Source organism: Tachypleus tridentatus, chromosome 7 (assembly GCF_004210375.1).
Source record: "Tachypleus tridentatus isolate NWPU-2018 chromosome 7, ASM421037v1, whole genome shotgun sequence".
Taxonomy (NCBI): domain Eukaryota; kingdom Metazoa; phylum Arthropoda; class Merostomata; order Xiphosura; family Limulidae; genus Tachypleus; species Tachypleus tridentatus.
In genome coordinates, this window is record NC_134831.1 from 119,320,482 (window position 1) to 119,341,227 (window position 20,746).

Consider the following 20,746-nt stretch of genomic DNA (forward strand, 5'->3'; position numbering starts at 1 on the left):
TCCAAATAAACCTGTGTTCTGCCCACTGTGGTTATAGAAAGCCAGCTTTCAGCGTTAAAAGTCCTTAGAATTACAACCGAGTCAACGTCGATGAAGGACTATTGAAACATAATCAATATAGTAAAAATATTTAAATATGCTGCCACCTACAGGAACAAGAATGTATCTCAGGACGGCTGGTATGGGAACAATATTTCGACCTTACGTTAACAAACGTTAACCTGAAGATCAGCTAAGAAGGTCGAAACGTTGTTCTCTGCTTTATTTTGGTAAAAGTGGTAACACCCATACCAGCTGTTCTGAGATACATTTTACTTCCAGCGGGTTTTTCGCCATCACGAATTTCTATATGAGGAATAATTAATAATATTTTCCTAATGTTAAGGCAGTTTTAAGGATTTCTGAAAATATTTTAATTTTATACTTACTTCGTAAATGTTAACCTCGTCCGAATTCTTACAACTTGTTGAAAATTAATTAATGAAAATAATAACAAGTTTAGAAATCTAATATGTAAAAAATTGTGATTTTTTTACTTGATATATTCTTAAATACTACTGTCTTTTATTACTTATTGTACTAAATAAAATTGTTTACTTAGATTTACACAGAGTATATGAATGATTTTCACTTGTGCAAACACTCAAAATTATATGACTTTTTAATGCAAATTAATAATTGTTTAAACTGATTGCACTACGTGTAAAAACAGTTATCTAAAAGTTTCAAAAGTATGTAATATGCACATAATTTATTAGTCATAATATGATAATTAAGTATAATATAATTCTAACCCTAATTCTCCAATACTTGTGGTTACACACATTAATATTAAAAGAGCTCAGTTTGGAAGACGTTAAGTTCACCTAAGAAATAATGTGTAACATGTTGTCTTGTATCTTACACTTCATAAACGTGTCAGGCCATACAGTAAATTTCTGTACCTGCAATATTTACAGTTTAACGTTTATTCTGATAAAAAACACGTTCTGTTTTATACTACCTCATTTTTAAGGACACTCGATTCATAGTCTACGAATCGTTGGCTCGAATCCTTTCTCCAAACATGCTTGTCCCTTCAGCTATGGGGCGTTATAATGTGATGGTCAATTACACTTTTGCGTTAGTAAAAGCCTAAAATAATATCTTAAGAATTGGCTGCGGCTGTATCGCTTCTAAATTATGGACAGCTAATGCTGATAGCCCTCGCATAGCTTTGCGGAAAATTCAACAAAACAAAAACTTTGAACAGAACACGTGTAAACTAACATATTAAGTAATATATATATACCGTTGTTTTAGTTAACACCAATTTAAAAGTTGTGTACGCGTATCAGATCACACAACAAATGTGTGTTATTTTACACTGGAATCACAAGAAACTTTTACCTACTACTGGCTTCTGAGGGTTTATCACGCTAAAATTGGATTTTTATACCTGCAGTAGGCAAATTACATATAGTCCATTGTGTAACTCCGTAGTTATGAACAAAAAATAAACAAGTAATTAATTTTCTGAGCTATATCTAATGCTCTAACGTTTGCAACAGTACCATTTCTTTATTCAATCTGAATATCAGAAACAGGCTCAGATGTATCTAATATTTAACTGAGGACCAGAATGAAAGCAATCAGTCGGTATTACCCGATATGGGTTCACCACAGCTAAAATGTTGGAACAGTCATTGATTTTCATGGAATCCTCTTTGCTAAAAATATACCAATAAATATATTATGTTGCTGAATTATTGAAATACAGTTTTGTCAGGTATCCTTTAAATCATACTCAATATTCATGGAAACACGTCGCATTCAAGCCACCAGTTGTTATACCTATGATACTTGCTACGTTAGTTGGTTTTTCTTAGTGTAATAGCGAGACTCTCTGCTACTCCTAAGATGAATTAACAGATGAAAGCGTGTTCGGTAGTACCTCGTCTCGGACCCAAGACCTCATTTTACCCAGTTTAATTGTAATTGGTAGTGACTACCTCATAATTTAATATTCAGTATCTCAATAGGGTTTTGCATTTTGAATTGTTTCCTTAATGTTATATTACATGTGATAATAAAACGATATAACTCGCACGTTAAAGTAATGTGATGTTAGTGAAATAAAATATTTATTTTGCTAACCAATAAACCACCAAAAGTTTACATCACTACCGTAGCCTGGACTTTATGTCGAAACAAGATTAGAATTTTCGCACTATCAGTTACACTTAAGTAACGCATAAAATAGGTATAACTTCGTAAAACAACAACCGTAAGAAGACTGTTTCTCCGAATATTTGATTTTATTTCTCTCCAAAATTAATTTGATCACCTCAAAGTAAGGACAAGAAGCTTAAAGGTTCTATTAATCTAGGTTATTATTTATGTTTAGCCATTGTTACTATGTTACTAAACTAGGCCTAATTATAAGTTCGTGGTTTCAAGTCTGGGACTGAGGCCTAGGATCTTATTAAAACATTAATTTATCTTTGAAAAATCCACACAGTACTCGCTATTATGTTACTAAATAATTATGCCAAAATATACTAATATTATCAAGAGAAAATTTAAAACAAGCTGCTATGATAGTGCAAGGAAAGTCATTCATAGTGGAATTCAGTCTGACTTAACGTACGTCGTGCTTGTGACTTACACGGGTAGTGACAAGTCCATTCACATGTTTTATCAAAATATGTTAATATCATTCTTTTATGTATATATATATAAATACTGGTCATGTTTTGGCCTTTCATGTATATCCAGATTCCTAAATTCTTTAAAACAACAACAATAAACAGAAAACGAATCCAAATCCAACACTTATCTCCCAAAGTATTTATCAAACCTTTTCTTAAATCCTTTAAAGTACCGGTCTCTGCCACTCTGGATTAATATTACTTTGCTATCAATTACAAATTAAAGTTCTGTTATTTAGATTTGAAGTTATAGAGCTCTAACGCTTGACGTTACGTGTACACTGGAGAAATAGGATAAAGTGTGTGAATAATGTAACTGTCGTTATTAACGTCAGCGCAGATTTTTTGCGATGTAGAGACTTAAAAATTATGTGAAAACTTTTACTGTACATGTATTGCGGTCCATCAGTTAGCTTTTGGTATGATCATTGAATAAATACAGTTATTTTTCAGTGTAAGAATTCTGTCTGGAAAATCTGCATATATCAACACGAGTAATTCAAAGTGAATTTAATAGAACTATGAATGTCTATAAACGGGTTGTTGGGAACCATCATAAATAAAACAAACACTTCAGTTATGCCAGTATCTTTGCGATAGACTTTGGTGCTAGTAACCATGAATTCTTTGGATAAAGAAACGGTTATTACATTAAAAACAAACCAGTGTACTTTCGTTTGTTATAGTTTGCGTGTCTCAATTTTCTATAAAGTTGCGTAATGAACATTCATCGTGTGGGGGTGTTGGTGTGAAGAGGAAATATGCTAATAGTGTCAAGATTAATGTTTGTAGAAACTGGGGTTGTTTTGGTTTTGAGTTTCCAGTCAAGATAAACTAGGGTTATCTGCACTAGTACTTACTAATATAGCAGTGAAAAACTTGAGAGAAGGCACCTAATCATTACTGCTCACCGTCAACTCTTGGGTTATTTTACCAACGAATAGTGGGATTGACCGTTAAATAATAACGTCCACACGTCTGAAAGGGACGAGCATGTTTGATGGGACGGGAATTACTACCTGCGACCATCAGATTATGAGTCAAACGTCTTAACCACATGGCCGTAGGAATGGGTCTTTTGTGTTAGTGTCTAAAATTAAGCTCTAAAGACGTGACGTGTCTTTAACTGAAGATTGTAGATATATGTGAGAAATATCTTTGATGTAGCGATCGAAGTGGACAGATGTGTTTCCACCAGGCGTATCAACGTTAGAAATAATAGGGGGACCATTACTGTTAGGTTTGTGTATCTTTGATGACATGCAAAAGCGACCTCTAGAGGGATGTTCAGGTTAAAGAAATGTGTTCGATTTTTTTCTGAGGTGTTTAACACTTTCTCCTTAGTTCAACGAATTGCAGAGAGGGTTCACAACTAACTACATATATATAGATATTGAAGTAGTTAATATCAATGCGTTGTAAATTTTATTAAGAATAACAAGAGCTCCACCTTTATCAACTGACTTGATGACAAAGAATTTTTCATGTTTAAGTTATTTGTAGAAGAGATTGTGATGCGCTTTGAAATCACAGTTAACAGTTTGAAACACTTTTTTATTACTAAAGCATACTAAGTGTGGTTCTATATTGACTGGTGATTTACATGTGGATTTCTTTTTCAACTTTCAGTCGTGGGTGCCAGTATTACTGGGTTTGCTGTGAAAAATTTCTGAAAACCACAGTTTGTGAGCAAAATTCTTGTACGTTTGAAACAACTTCGAAACTTTATGGATTGTTGTGGCCTTTATCAAGAAGAAATTGACGAAATAAAGCAAATAGTTCATTGTTTGTATAAAGAAATAACTGGATTTCGGTGTGTGAAAAACAGAATATCCGTTAGGGATTTCACACAATTTCCCATTGATTGTGAGAGTTTACACTAACAGTAAGAAATTTAAAAAGAACAGTTGAAACTGATAGGTATAAAAATGTTTACTGTTTATCACAGACACGGACAATGGGTATCTATGCTGTGCCCAGAGCAGGGGTTAAACTTAGGTTTTTAGTGTTGCAAACTTTCAAACATCCCACTGAGTCAAAGAAAGAGGATGGATAAAAACGTGTTAACACGTGCGAGCATTTAAACATGTTCCTTTGGAAGCTTTCTAAATAAAAAGGATAATTAGGTGTTAATGGGTTGGCGTTTTATTCTGGTTTAAAAGAACATATTAGTGTATCTTATGAGAACTTTGTCTATCAAGTGTTTGATATAGTCACTCACCCTCGTGATAGAACGTAACAATATCAGTATCTCTCTTTAAGTATTAAATTTCCAATCGTGGTTATGTGCAACCCCCTCCTGTTTTAATTTGCCATGTTGATAATTCAAGATAATAAAGTTGTTCATGTGCAACCGTTTACCTTCCAACGTCAGTAACTCAAACACTTTCATTTCATTGGACGTATTCTGGCAGATATACTGGGAAGTTCGTTTACTGAACGGAACAGATGTCAGGTCATGATACGTTTTAATATAATCAGCTAGGGAACAGAAGACGTGGAACGGCTGAACAATTACAGTTTGATCAGTTTACATGGTGATATATTAGAAACAAAGTTGTTATCCAGATAGCTAGTGCTAGAGAAACATGTTTCTTGTAATTTGTGCTGTTAATTTAGGTTTCTAATACGTTTGTATGAGAAAGGATTAAACTTTGTAATTATGTTAATAGAAGAACATTTCGACATGGCTCGCTGTATTTATCCCATAGCAACCGGTTGCAATCTAACATCACATGAGATATGTATCTTTTGTTACAGTTTTCTTGGTTGATAACAATAGCACGGGTATAGTAGTAACAAAAAACGGCTGTGTATCATTACTAAAGTTCATTTAAATAAGTTGTGTCGTAACAGAAGTGAGTAAAACGTTCTTAGCGAAAAAGATTTGTTTCTTGAATTTCACTCAAAGCTGCTTGAGGGATACATGCACTAGTTGTTCCTGGTATTCAAGTGGTGTACTAGACAGAAAGTAGCTAATCAACACGACTTGATCTACGCTTTACCAAGAGTGGAATTCAAAGAACAAACATATTCGGTGAAAGGATTTGATTCCGCCGTCCTCTTGGTGGGATAGTAAGTCTAAGGACTTACAACCCCAAAGTGCGGAATTTGATAGTCGAATGGAGCTTTGCTATAATACAAACAAGTTGAATTCGCGACCCGTAGATTACAAATCGACTATCGTAACTATCAGGCCACGCTGAGCCGGTTTTAAAGGTAAATAATTTAACAAAGATATGTAGTTCTGCTAACTCGTGTGTGTGTTCGTGTGCTATTTTTATAGCAAAGTCACATCGGGCTATCTGCTGCGTCCACAGAGGGGAATCAAACCCCTGATTTTAACGTTGTAAATCCGTAGACTTACCGTTTCGCTAAAGGACACGCTTTACCAGTGTATAATGTGAGAGGAAGCGAGTATACAAGAAAAAACTAAATGTATTTTTATTTAAAATGAATATTATGTTTAGTAGACATCCATTTCTTTGTATTCATGGTAAATAAATATCCTTTATGTCCACATAAGTTTAATTATCAATTAGTTACTATTTTATTGTATTAATGTACACTAATTAGTAGCTAGTTTTTATTCTATGGGCCGTCTGGAGCAGTAAGGCTTCTCAGACCATGGCATAACCATTTTTTTGTGACATGTTTAGTTACAACTTATGTATCAAAACCTGGTTCTTTAAGTTCAATGCATTATTTTCTGTGTATGCAGTATCTGTAATTAAAACAGCTCAAGATTCAATCTGATAATATTAAATTTTTAAACATTTTCTGGGAGTGTATCACTACACTTCCTATGAACAGTGACGTAGAAATGGCCTCACTACTCACAAAATAGTTCCTACACAAATGAACCTTGTTTATAGTTGTTAACTGACTCTTCCCTCCAGGGAAGACCTTAGAATGGTTGTGGGTATTCACTGGTCGAGAACTTCTTCTACTCAAATTAATAATTGTATTAGCTAATGACTGAATGGTTTCAGAAGCTATATTCAGGTTTTGTAACTTTTGTGTTAAGTTGAGCGAGTGTGTGGAATGTGAAAGGTTTATTTTATCCTGTGTACTTCACGTTTCGTTATCTTAGTATCATTCTATTCTATTGAATGATGGTATCTCGCATGGCAGGGCCTTGCAGATAGGTCGACATTCCTAGCTTTAACTTTATTACAATTTAAATTTTAAATGAATTAATTATTAGCATAAAGATGAGGGACCTCTTCAGATAACTAAATAAATAAACTACTGTCGTAATAGCAAAGCGTCGTTTCAGTCGGCAGGTAAAGATTTTCTAGATAAATAACTTTGGTCGTCTAGTTTATTTAAGAATTAGAGAGATTTGACTGTCGATCTTTTAACGCACCCATTAAAGCAGTGAGGGTTTTTTATGAGTTATTTATTCTGTAGGTATTGTTTATCCATGTTGATTCTTTTTTTTATCACATTGCTTCTAACTTCCGTATTCTATACACTTAGGCCTAGCATGGCCACGTGGTTAGGGAGTTCGACTCGTAATCTGAGGTCGCGGGTTCGAGCTTTTGTCACACCAAATATGCTCGCCCTTTCAATCGTGGGGACCTTATAATTTTACGGCCAATCCCACTATTTGTTGGTAAAAGAGTAACCGAAGAGTTGGCGGTGGGAAATGATGACTAACTATCTTTTCTCTAGTCTTACACTTCTAAATTAGGGACGGCTAGCGCAGATAGTCTTCGTGTAGCTGTGCGCGAAATTCAAAACAAACAAAGAAACAAATCTCTTCGCTTCATCGTTTCGTGGAAGAAGTAAATCCTTTAGCCTTTCCAAATATCTGTAAAACTTAGTTTTCAACTCTGATAATATAATTATATGTTTTAACTGTTTTAATTAAATGCCTTCATTAAATTGTCGGCTTATTTTGATTTCGTCTTCAATTTTTTTTTTCGCATCGGGCTGGTTTGATATTACACAAACCTTCTACGATATAAGATTTCTATGTATGCCCGTTTTCGAGGCTGGAAATTCATACTAATAATTAAGTTCTGAACATCTTAAATCAATACAATGCTAAAGTCAATTTCAAAAAGCAGGTAAACAATTCCTTTGGATAATAATTTTAATCATGACCGACCAGTGTCGCTAGTGAGATTAATATTCCTTAAAATATCGTTCCAGGCCTGTTATGCTATGTTTTATTAACCAATATGAGCTGTTAAGTTGATTTTTTTAATGTTACAACACTGAAAGTAATCTCATGTGTGGATCATTTTCATAAACATCTTTGTAAATATTCTTAATTCAAATGGGAGAGTAAAGGTCATTATTTGTTAGCTGATTCGGGGATATAACATAGGATGTTTCAAGAAATTTCATTAATTGGAGAGGGTTTTCTACATAAAATTAGCAACCTGCGGTCTATGTTTCAGCTTTGTACCTATTGATCACGCGCTCGGAGCGAATTTTGTGTCCGTTATAACAAAGCCAGCTTAGAGGTTAAGAACAGAAGATACGAAATGTGTTTGTGTTTTCTTATAGCAAATGCACATCGGGCTATCTGCTTTATCCGCCGAGAGGAATCGAACCCCTGATTTTAGCATTGTAAATCCGAAGACTTATCGCTGTTCCAGTGGGGGCTGGATACGAAATAAGGAGTACTTGTTAGAGTTACATATGATATAGAGTTACATATGATACTATCAGGATTTATTAATCCAACACCTATTTTACTAGTTTTAATGGACTTATAAAGCAACCTTGTAGGTGGTTCTAATATATAATTTATTGATTAATTGCATAACCTCCATCAGTGAGTAGCTGCTGAAACTACTGCTAGTTTTCGATTACAAAGGTAGATCAACCTTGACCCTTAGTAACATAATTTATTTCCCTTTTCCTGTAGTATGAAAGGGAGGCCGACGATTCTTTAATCGAATTGCTTTAGTAGTCATCACGTGTTTGTAAAACGACTTTGTTAGTAAAATGATTTCGTTATTACAACCTAATATTCAGGAGTTTTGAAAATAGTTTCAAGCTTCATACGAAACGGTGTCACTTCAGCCTAAATAATAAGTTATCAAAAGGGCTGTTTGAAGCTCATGACGTCATGTTGACGCATAATGCCTGGTGAAAGGACAAGTTTAAAAAAAACTGCGCATGCGCAAATGGAGGGTGTTACATCAAAACGAATGACACAAGTACAAATTTGTTATCTTTGTTAACTTGAAGATGACCTAAGAAAGTCGAAACGTTGTTCTGTACTTTATTTCAAGTAAAGTGCTAACACACTTAACAACTGTCTTGGGAATATAATTTCATTATTTGGTACATATACATTTAAGTGTAATTGTAACACTGAAATTTATGTAGGAAGTAGAGACATATATAAAATATTATAAAAATAAAAGCGAATAAGTGGTTGAAACTTGCATTTGAATAATATTCAATAACTTAGGACCGTAAAAAACAGTTGGAATGGAAAAAAGTTTGAATTATCACCCTGTGTCTTTAATTTGGCGCACGTAGTTTTAAAATACTTCTTACAGAATCATGCTTTTGAAAACGACCTCTGACACCTGACGTATTCGACCACTAATGAGACTCGTTATTACTACAACGATAAACGTTTAAAATGTGTTGGTATTAATAAACAAGATTTTCAGCCATTAAAGGATCTGGTGTTATTGTTGTTTAGTAGGCACAAAGCTACACGAGTGGCGGCTATCTGTGCTCTGTCAACAACGTGTATCGAAATTCGGTTTATAGCGGTCTAATTCCGCGGACATATTGCTGATCATTTGTGGAGGGGAATATTCAAGGACTACTATATTTTTACGTGTAGATAATTTCACCCGAATGTTATTAAAATGACATCAAAATTCTGGATTCATTTTAAAAAACTTGCAGAACGGAGCTGTACTTTCGCACATCTTTAGGGCTAACTGCACTTGTCGTCTCTAATTTTAAAGTGACAGATAAGAGGAAATGCAGCTACACATCACAAACTTTTGAGCTACTCTTTAGCAACGAACACTGTAATTGATCGAAATATTATTACGTCCCAAAGATTGAAAGAGCGAGCATATTCGACGATAGGTGTCGATCCCGTGATTTGTAGATAACGTGTTGACCATTCTAGCCACCCATCAGGCTATGCGAGGTCAGAAACCTCCTGGTGGGTCATTGGTGAATTTCAGGACTTGCAACGATACCATCTGGAGTTCGATTCCCCACGATGGACAGAATGAAAATAGCTCATTGGGTAGCTTCGTAGTTGTTCATCGGTGGGACAGCAGTAAATCTACAGACTTATAACGGTACAATACAAGAAGTGGGTGTCTCATTTGGTTAGTATGACTTTCCTTACAGCATATCTTTTAAAAAAAGAAAATATCAGTTCATGTTTTTACCTTTCTTATGCGGTAAGTACAACACTGTTAAGACAGGTAGTTAAATTTCTGGATTTCACACATAGAAAACATTAAATCTTAAGCCAGTTCAACGATATGTTTAATATAACGGTAACAAACATTTCTCTAATGAACTCAGTTTACTTCGAAATGTTTCAATAAACTTCACTCTAAACACGAGGAATTTTGATGGAAATCCGTTGTTGTTATACTTCAGAGGGATATTGCTTTGTGTAAACTATATGCTGTTACCTGACTTTACAGTTTTTATTGTGAACGTCTAGTCCATTCTAAAATCTTTAGTAATATGTCACAGCCGCAGGAAATATTTATAATAGAAGCGGATTTGAAAACCAGTGATTGACTGACAAATACAGTGAAACGAAACTTTTTAATGACAATAGAATGACATTTTACTCCTACAACTGTGGGACAATTATAGAACTCAAGATATAATTGAATAGAAGCTCAGAGTAAGCTAAAGGTTAATCGCTTAGAATTCTTAGATAATTAATGGTTATATAAACACGTCAAACCAGCTATTGAGAATGGAGTATAGAGAATCGAGTAATTCTAACTTGAGACACAATGAAGATAATTAATACACATCATATACAGTGTTCGTTTTGTTTTTCTTTCGGATATTGGCTCAACGCTTGGAAGGATCCTCTTTCTATTGGTCCCTAATTTTCAACACATAGTCTAAGAGGAAGTCAACTAGTCAACATCCACCGCCAACGCTTGGTATAGTCCAACTGAATAGTGGGATTCTACCGTCAATCTTACAATGCGCTGTTACAAAGTGTGGAAAGCAATTTTTTTTTTGTGCCACGTGACGTGAACTCCTGGCCCTTGATTCCGCGGTCCGTCACGTTGGTCACTTGGCTACTACCAACTCAACGTAAAGAAACCATTTAGAACAGCTAACTCTAGAGGAATTTAAGAATAACAAAACTTGTAGAGTCTCATTTATTTAATCACACATATTGCTTACTGATTTCCAATACTTCTCCAGTCTTCAACAGTGAATCCATTACTTGGAGGTTATTTAATTTAGAAGAGAAAAGTAATAACAGTCCTTGACTGTTGCAGCACGATGTTTCTTGGCAAACAACGTGTAACATAAAATGAGACACTTTCTTAACTTGTAATTTAAGTCTAACGTTTTCTAACTATAGGTCACCCGCTGGTACAGCGGTAAGTCTATGGATTTACAACGCTAAAATCAGAGGTTCGATTCCCCTCGGTGGACTCAGCATACAGCCTGATGTGGCTTTGCAATAAGAAAATCAAACAATCCTGACTAAAGACGGTTGAAATATGGACTTTGTATCTCGTTTTTGAAACATCTAATTAACCCAAGGCTTATAATGTACAGAAACCATACTGAATTAATTTCTGTAACGTAAAACTTCTGTGCAGAGCTGACGTGACATGTCAGAAATGTACTTTGACAGACACTCAGAGAAATATCTCGTTCGATGAATACAGAATAATACACGAACATTAAGCAACAGTCTTGAAATACGTTCTTGTCGCGAAAAGAATTTTCACAAATTGTCCTTATTCAGAAACCCGGAGAAAAAAGGGAAATATTCATAAGACAAACTCAGGTACAACGAAAGTTTTTAACCACGAATTCGACATTCCCCGCCCTAATTGTCATGACATCCAGCTAGCTTCTAATTTGCATACACAATTACTTTAGAAATGTACAAAAAGTTGTGAATATTTTTACATATTCCGAGGAATGACAAGTAAATAGCTAAAATTTTGCGACTAAACCTACATAAACATAACCACCTGTTTTCTTTCAAACAACCTGTTGAACGTATAGAGTAGAATTCTGATGTTATAATTCTGTTTTAACAGCTACGCCAGGTACGTATTAATGGAAGTTAGTTACGTTTTGGTTAAAATACCAACTTCCAGCATGAACATTGACCATTTAAATAAATTACTTGACAATAGAAATTCACATAACTTGCAAATTAGGTATCCATTGAAATACTTTCTGCGTAACCTGTAGTTACTACTAATTGTATTACTTGTAAAAATAGTTACTATTAAATACATTACATGTAAAGCCAGTTATTATTAAATACATTACATGTAAAGATAATTAATAATGAATACATTACTTGTAAAGATAATTACTATTTAATACATTACATGTAAAGATAATTACTATTTAATACATTACATGTAAAGATAGTTACTATTTAATACATTACATGTAAATATAGTTACTATTTAATACATTACATGTAAAGATAGTTACTATTTAATACATTACATGTAAAGACAATTACTATTTAATACATTACATGTAAAGATAGTTACTATTTAATACATTACATGTAAAGATAATTACTATTTAATACATTACATGTAAAGATAATTACTCTTTAATAAATTACATGTAAAGATAGTTACTATTTAATGCATTACATGTAAAGATAGTTACTATTTAATGCATTACATGTAAAGATAGTTACTATTTAATACATTACATGTAAAGATAATTACTATTTAATACATTACATGCAAAGATAGTTACTATTTAATACATTACATGTAAAGATAATTACTATTTAATACATTACATGTAAAGATAATTACTATTTAATATATTACATGTAAAGATAGTTACTATTTAATACATTACATGTAAAGATAATTACTATTTAATACATTACATGTAAAGATAGTTACTATTTAATACATTACATGTAAAGATAATTACTATTTAATACATTACATGTAAAGATAGTTACTATTTAATACATTACATGTAAAGATAGTTACTATTTAATACATTACATGTAAAGATAATTACTATTTAATACATTACATGTAAAGATAGTTACTATTTAATACATTACATGTAAAGATAATTACTATTTAATACATTACATGTAAAGATAGTTACTATTTAATACATTACATGTAAAGATAGTTACTATTTAATACATTACATGTAAAGATAATTACTATTTAATACATTACATGTAAAGATAGTTACTATTTAATACATTACATGTAAAGATAATTACTATTTAATACATTACATGTAAAGATAATTACTATTTAATATATTACATGTAAAGATAGTTACTATTTAATACATTACATGTAAAGATAATTACTATTTAATACATTACATGTAAAGATAGTTACTATTTAATACATTACATGTAAAGATAATTACTATTTAATACATTACATGTAAAGATAGTTACTATTTAATACATTACATGTAAAGATAGTTACTATTTAATACATTACATGTAAAGACAATTACTATTTAATACATTACATGTAAAGATAGTTACTATTTAATACATTACATGTAAAGATAATTACTATTTAATACATTACATGTAAAGATAATTATTATTTAATACATTACATGTAAATACAGTTACTATTTAATACATTACATGTAAAGATAACTACTATTTAATATATTACATGTAAAGATAGTTACTATTTAATATATTACATGTAAAGATAATTACTATTTAATACATTACATGTAAAGATAGTTACTATTTAATACATTACATATAAAGATAATTACTATTTAATACATTACATGTAAATATAGTTACTATTTAATACATTACATGTAAAGATAGTTACTATTTAATACATTACATGTAAAGATAATTACTATTTAATACATTACATGTAAAGATAGTTACTATTTAATACATTACATGTAAAGATAATTACTATTTAATACATTACATGTAAAGATAGTTACTATTTAATACATTACATGTAAAGATAGTTACTATTTAATACATTACATGTAAAGACAATTACTATTTAATACATTACATGTAAAGATAGTTACTATTTAATACATTACATGTAAAGATAATTACTATTTAATACATTACATGCAAAGATAGTTACTATTTAATACATTACATGTAAAGATAATCACTATTTAATAAATTACATGTAAAGATAGTTACTATTTAATACATTACGTGTAAAGATAGTTACTATTTAATACATTACATGTAAAGATAATTACTATTTAATACATTACATGTAAAGATAATTACTATTTAATACATTACATGCAAAGATAGTTACTATTTAATACATTACATGTAAAGATAATTACTATTTAATAAATTACATGTAAAGATAGTTACTATTTAATACATTACATGTAAAGATAGTTACTATTTAATACATTACATGTAAAGACAGTTGCCAATAAATACATTACTCGTAATCTGAAGGTCGTGGGTTCAAATCCCTGTCACACCAAACATGCTAGCCCTTTGAGCCGTGAGGGTGTTATAATGTGACGGTCAATCCCACTATTCGTTGGTAAAAGAGTAGCCTAAGAGTTGACGGTGGTTGGTGATGACTATCTGCCTTCCCTCTCGTCTTACACTGATAAATTAGGACGGTTAGCGCAGATAATTATCTGCGATTATAATCCTCGTGTTGCTTTGCGCAAATTTCAAAACAAACCAAACCGTTTGGCGTTAACTTCACGTTGTAAAAATTGAAGAGTTTTTCTAACTTATATTTTTAGTCCAATTATTTATTCGTTTAAAATTGATCTTTTGTGGGTCTGCCTGAATATCTTTACTAAAGAAGTCACGTGACAGTAGTTTTTTTTTTGTTACTAAAATCTTATGTTTTCAAGCTAAAATTTTTTGAAATACAGTCATTTTTGAACGGAAACATCTTATAAACCCAACTTTTATGTAGCGAAATTCTACGTAGTTGCATCAGAAAGACATATCATTCTTATATATACATATCATAGGTTTTTATGAAAGACGACCGTAAGTCATTCAATACAAACATGGCGTCCCCCCGGTAGAACAGTGATAAATCCACTATTCGGTTCCATGTAAAGACAAAGCAGATAGCCCTTAATGTGGCTTTGCTCTAAAACACAAACAAACAAATAAAAGCATGAGTAATAAACAGCTACAATATTTAATCTTTCTTTAAGATTTATTTATTTTATGTGGTAATCTTCTATGGATAACTCCAGCAGTGTGATAACAGATACACATAACAATATGATCTACAATATTTAATCTTTCTTTAAGATTTATTTATTTTATGTGGTAATCTTCTATGGATAACTCCAGCAGTGTGATAAGAGATACACATAACAATATGATCTACAATATTTAATCCTTCTTTAAGATTTATTTATTTTATGTGGTAATCTTCTGTGGATAACTCCAGCAGTGTGATAACAGATACACTTAATAGTATGATCTACAATATTTAATCTTTCTTTAAGATTTATTTATTGTATGTGGTAATCTTCTATGGATAACTCCAGCAGTGTGATAACAGATACACATAACAATATGATCAACAATATTTAATCCTTCTTTAAGATTTATTTATTTTATGTGGTATTCTTCTGTGGATAACTCCAGCAGTGTGATAACAGATACACATAATAGTTGATCTACAATATTTAATCTTTCTTTAAGATTTATTTATTGTATGTGGTAATCTTCTATGGATAACTCCAGCAGTGTGATAACAGATACACATAACAATATGATCTACAATATTTAATCCTTCTTTAAGATTTATTTATTTTATGTGGTAATCTTCTATGGATAACTCCAGCAGTGTGATAACAGATACACATAACAATATGATCTACAATATTTAATCCTTCTTTAAGATTTATTTATTTTATGTGGTAATCTTCTATGGATAACTCCAGCAGTGTGATAACAGATACACATAACAATATGATCTACAATATTTAATCCTTCTTTAAGATTTATTTATTTTATGTGGTAATCTTCTGTGGATAACTCCAACAGTGTGATAGCAGATACACATAACAATATGATCTACAATATTTAATCCTTCTTTAAGATTTATTTATTTTATGTGGTAATCTTCTATGGATAACTCCAGCAGTGTGATAAGAGATACACATAACAATATGATCTACAATATTTAATCCTTCTTTAAGATTTATTTATTTTATGTGGTAATCTTCTATGGATAACTCCAGCAGTGTGATAACAGATACACATAACAATATGATCTACAATATTTAATCCTTCTTTAAGATTTATTTATTTTATGTGGTAATCTTCTGTGGATAACTCCAGCAGTGTGATAACAGATACACATAACAGTATGATCTGCAATATTTAATCTTTCTTTAAGATTTATTTATTTTATGTGGTAATCTTCTATGGATAACTCCAGCAGTGTGATAACAGACACATAACAATATGATCTACAATATTTAATCCTTCTTTAAGATTTATTTATTTTATGTGGTAATCTTCTATGGATAACTCCAGCAGTGTGATAACAGATACACATAACAATATGATCTACAATATTTAATCCTTCTTTAAGATTTATTTATTTTATGTGGTAATCTTCTGTGGATAACTCCAGCAGTGTGATAACAGATACACATAACAATATGATCTACAATATTTAATCCTTCTTTAAGATTTATTTATTTTATGTAGTAATTTTCTATGGATAACTCCAGCAGTGTGATAACAGATACACATAACACTATGATCTACAATATTTAATCCTTCTTTAAGATTTATTTATTTTATGTGGTAATCTTCTGTAGATAACTCCAGCAGTGTGATAACAGATACACATAACAGTATGATCTACAATATTTAATCTTTCTTTAAGATTTATTTATTTTATGTGGTAATCTTCTATGGATAACTCCAGCAGTGTGATAAGAGATACACATAACAATATGATCTACAATATTTAATCCTTCTTTAAGATTTATTTATTTTATGTGGTGATGGTTTGAGTTGTGATTCAGAATTGTTTAGATGAAACTAATACAATTAGAAGTTAATATTTTTAACCTGAATGACACTTAAATTGACCTTAAGCTTCTGTTAAAGCCATTCATAATTTTGATCCAAGACCTGATGGGGGGCAAACAGTGAAGAGGCACCTATCGCTCACATAACTACTCATAACTAAATAGCGGAAGTGACGTCGTAATTATACTTCCTTCGTAGTTAGAAATATGGAGAATGTTCAGCCACATTTAGCCGTTCGAACTTTGAACCTTTCCATCCACAGACTGTGACGCTAAGAACTCGACCATATGCGCTTTTCTTGTTAATAATTAGTGTAAACCTGGCATGGCCTGATCGTTAGGGCATTCGACACACAATCCGCGAACTGCGGACTCGAATCCCCTAGGATCATTATTATGTAACAGTTAATCCTAATATTTGTTGGTAAAAGAGTAACCCGACAGCTGGTAGTACGTTGTGTTCACACGCTGCCTTCTCAGTTGTCTATCACTTCATAATTGGGAAGGACCAGCGTAGATAGCTGTGGAGCAGCTTGGCGAGAAATTTAGTAAAGAAAAAACTTTGGGCTTGGTTTCTGTTAAGGAACAGAGTTACATAGTGTGCTACCTGCTACCCATCACGTACTGTCAGCTAGACAGTTGGCTGCCACTGGGGAACAAAGTTACACAGTGTGCATCTGCTACACATCACGGGTACTGGAACTCAGCTTCTAAAGTTGTACTGGACTGGGGAACAAAGTTACACAGTCAGGGTACTGGAACTTCTAAAGTTGTACTAGACAGTTACTAGAACAGAGTTACATAGTGTGCTACCTGCTACCCATCACGGGTACTGGAACTCAGCTTCTAAAGTTGTAAGTTACTAGACAGTTGGCTGTGCCACTGGGGAACAAAGTTACACAGTGTGCTATCTGCTACCCACTACGGGTACTGGAACTCAGCTTCTAAAGTTGTAAGTTACTAGACAGTTGGCTGTGCCACTGGGGAACAAAGTTTGTTTGTTTGGAATTAAGCACAAAGCTACACAATGATATACCTGTGCTCAGCCCACCAATTACCATAAAAAGAGAAATTTTAAACCTGTCTTCTAGAGAAATACATCTTAGTTATACCAAATAAGGAAAAGTAAAACGCAATATTAAGTCGTGTAGTTTACTAATATTCATGTTTTATATGAAATAATACAGTTTTCCATAACAATAAACATGTTTGTTTAATTCAACATATTCCAAACGAAATTCTAAATCTTTTTTTTTTCTATGTTTGTCATTTATGTGATGCTATAAAGACAAAGACATTATCACATTTTGTAGTTTTTACATTCGACAAGTTGTTTCAAATATACCTTAAGTGTGATGTATCATCGATGCTACATAAAAGTTAACCCTAACGTATATCTCAAGAGATGCGAAAGAATAACAAAACCCGTATATTTAGTGTACAATTTTTCTACTAACTGTACTTTTTATTATTTAAAGTATAGAAAAGTGTAGGACAACCGAAAATTATAGCCTCCATATTTTCTTTAGTAAAAAAAACCCTCAAACTATCTTATTCTTGTCTTTGAGAAATAAAACCCTCAAAAACCATACCTTTCAGTACATTCTACGTACAGTAAAGCAACCAACATTCATACCTGATGTATTATGTTCTGGAAAGTAAAACATCCAAAATACATCATTGGTTATAAATTGAATTATTCACAAGTGATGTACAAGATGCCATCCTTTGTAAAATAAAATAAAAAATCAAACCATACCCCAGAGGTCTTCCACTGTAAAATAAAACCATCAAAAACTATACTTTTAGATATCATCTTATACAGGATAAAACCACAAAAGTTCATGTCCTAAATGTTATTTTCTGTAAAATAAAACCCTAAAATTGTAATCTAGAGGTCTCCATTGTAAAATAAAATCAAACCCCTAAATGAGTTTGCAGTAAAATCAACGTTCAAGTCCCTTATGTTATCCTCTGCCACATAAACAATCAAAGCCATTAATCTGTGTGTCATTTTTTTTTGCAAAATAAATACACAAAACGTATATCACAAAGGCCCTTCATAGTTAAAAAAACACACCAAAAAACAATACCCTAGATGTCCTGTGTTATAAAGAAACAAGCGAACGACAAGTCCTGTATTGTAGTATGAAAATAAAAATTACACTCCAGATGTCATTTTTTATAAAATAAAACTACCAATGGTCATCCTTTATAAAATAAAACTACCAATGGTCGTCCATTGTAAAATAAAACCACCAAAATTATACCATAGATGTTTTCCATTGTAAAATAAAACCACCAAAATTATACCATAGATTGTTCATTGTAAAAAAACAACAACCAAAAAACAAGGAAAAATTGTACACTATATGTCATCCTTTATAAAATGACAGTACCAAAACTTGTGCATCAGAAGTCATCCATTGTAGTAATAATAATAATACAAAATATACACTAGATGTCACCCCTTTTTAAAATAAAACCATCAAAATTATACACCAAAAAAAAAACACACACCCCAAATCATGTCCGTTCATTGTAAAAAGATACAACAAAAATAATTCTATATATGTGATACTTTATAAAATGAAGGTACCAAAATATTTACTTTAGAAGTCCTCCTTGTAATAATAACAATAATAAAACACTGGATGTTATCCTTTTCAAAATTAAACCACCAAAAATCATACTGGAGATTTCCTTCTTTGTAAGAAAAGCAATAAATTATACTCTAATAAACGTAATATTTTATAAAATATAACCATAAAGTTCCTACCTTATTCACTGTAGAATAAGACCGTCAACAGTTATAACCTAAATGTGATACTTTGTCAGATAAAGAATTATTTTGCGAAGTATTAAGTTTTGAGTATGTGCACACTTTATATCAGAAGTGAAAACAGGAGCTTGCTTTTAGAAGTTGAAATTTAAGAATCCAAATCATGACTCGCCATTATTGATTGACTGTTCAGCGGAGACTATTGCGCCAAGAAAAACACATGAGATAATTAACTCTCGAGATTCTGGGCAATAGCCTATTGAGTCACAAAATGTGAAGTGCTTCCTGTCTCACCAAGTGTGGCTTTAATCATAACACGAGTGATCTCAATAGCACTCGGAAAGCAGAGCAGCCATCAAGAGTACCTTGATATTACTAAGCACTGCTACTTTAACTTCAGAGAATTAGAAATTATGACGAGGGTTATTGTACCCATGACTTGATTAAGACTAAAAACAAATTACTATTGATTAATGTAGTAATTGTTTCTTCTTAATGATTTTTTTTTTGCTTTGCAATGGCGTCGTGTTTCTAGAATAGAGCGACATATATATGTGTGTGTGTGTTAACTTTGCACGTGTGATATGGCTTTATTAAGAACACTTCGTGGTACTATGAATTTTTAAAATCTAATAAGAAATATTAAACTTCCTCTATTTTTTGTTTAGTTTACATAAACAGCAGAACAGAGCAACAGTAGAAACAAATAATTTTCAACTATAAATTAAACTTTTTATGTTAATCTATAAACCTCTTTCCTGGTTCTCTCTGAATTGTATATTCCTTCCGCGTTAAAAAAAAGTTCTTCAGGACTTTTCTAATGAAATATTTACAACTCCTCTGAACATATCAAACTAAATTTGACCCATACGCCTGAGTACTGGACTAAGATGTATACTTTCTTTAGAGTTTATTAGATTGGAATAATTTTATGTACAAACGATAATATACGGAAGATTTTATCTTTTCTTTGTAGCCCTCAAGTGATTCAGCGATAAAATCGAAGGCTTATAACGCTAAATATGGGATTTTGTTACTCGTGGTA

At 31.9% G+C, this 20,746-nt stretch overlaps 1 long non-coding RNA gene across 3 annotated transcripts in view; it reads right to left on the bottom strand.

The window, feature by feature from the left end:
* The window catches only part of LOC143256486 (uncharacterized), a 72,576-nt gene that overhangs the window by 9,583 nt on the left and 42,247 nt on the right, over positions 1-20,746 (bottom strand). Inside the window, exon 1 of one of the 3 annotated variants that reach the window (XR_013031381.1) lies at positions 19,699-19,975. The exons of the other annotated variants lie outside the window; for them this stretch is intronic. This is a non-coding gene — a long non-coding RNA (uncharacterized LOC143256486). Of the gene's footprint in view, positions 1-19,698; positions 19,976-20,746 lie in introns of those variants that run through there. 3 annotated transcript variants of the gene reach the window in all.